Source organism: Etheostoma spectabile, unplaced genomic scaffold, assembly GCF_008692095.1.
Source record: "Etheostoma spectabile isolate EspeVRDwgs_2016 unplaced genomic scaffold, UIUC_Espe_1.0 scaffold402, whole genome shotgun sequence".
Taxonomy (NCBI): Eukaryota; Metazoa; Chordata; class Actinopteri; order Perciformes; family Percidae; genus Etheostoma; species Etheostoma spectabile.
Genome location: NW_022605602.1, coordinates 354,769 through 356,092, shown reverse-complemented (window position 1 = coordinate 356,092; position 1,324 = coordinate 354,769).

Genomic DNA, 1,324 nt, shown 5'->3' with positions numbered 1-1,324 from the left:
AAAAATAACTGTAAAACTAAAGTTAACGAGTTGAAAGTAAGTAAGATAATGATAAGTTAGTGTTGGAAACGTCAAAAAAAGGGACAAACACTGAAAAAAGGGTTGAAAAACGGGACACAAAACGTAAGAAAAAGTTAAAAACATTGATAAAAAGCATCAACAAAAGTGTTGATTATGAAGCGCTGGGAGTGAAAAGCGTGTCGCCAAATTGCGAATTCCTGTGTCCTCGTTGCCTAAAATGCATCAGGCTCGGCCCAGTGCTCCCGATATAGAAACATGGCGTCATAAGTGAATTCTGAGATGGCGAGGGGGCTCAAATAAATATAAATAAAGTCAAAGTCTTGACTGTTAGTATTTTAATCCAAGCCCTTTCAAGGTCTTGAGTTCAATTTGTTTTAGTCCAATCACTTTTAAGGTCTTAATTATTATTCCGATCCAATCACTTTCAAGGTTTTGATCATTATTATTTTATTTAAAAGCACTTCCAGGTTCTGTTCAGAGCTATGGCAGCGCACAGCGGAGGGGGAGGAGGAGATGGGGGGGGGGGGGGAGGAGAGGGGGAGAGGGGGGAAGGGGGGGGAGGAGGGGGAGGAGAGGGGGGGAGGTGCAACAACCAAGAGTTGTGTGTCAGCATGCAGAGATGTTCCTGATTATAAGGGGAAAGGTGTAAAAACAGAGTTAAATGTAGTGCCCGTGCAACAAACTGGGTTTATTTGCATGTTTGGAAATATGGTTGGCCCGGGGTGGGAGTGTGGTGTGTGTGTGGTGTGTGAGTTGTGTGTCGTGGATGTGTGTGTGTGTGGTGTGTGTTGTGTGTGTGTGTGATATGAGTGTGAAGATGAATGCTATCCTGGCGGTAGGGGAGGGAGGGGGGGGAGAAAATATTCCGGCCAATCGCAACAGCTGGTCAGTCTGATGTCATGTTGCCTGAGCTCATTAACTATTCATGAGATCGCCCAATTGCTCTCATTGGCTAGCTGTTAGCCAATCAGAGTCCAGCAGCTTAGCTGGTTGAATATTAATGAGAGTTGTTGAGTCCAGGGTAGGACTTTAAAGTAACGCTATGTGACTTTTCCTCTTTGGTCCCCCTACAGGTTGGAAGGGGGATTGTCCCATTATGTCTCGTTGGAACTACAGATCCTAAAGCCCCCCTAATTAAAAAATTAAAAATAGTGCTTGTCAGCCATTAGTCAACATTACATGACTACGTGTTTTACTAAAGTCAGTGGTGCGATATGAAGTCTGTTTTTTTGTAATGGTTCCAATAAAACAGTAGGGTGGCCCGGAGAGGGCACTAGAAACATTTGACATCTACCATCGGGGG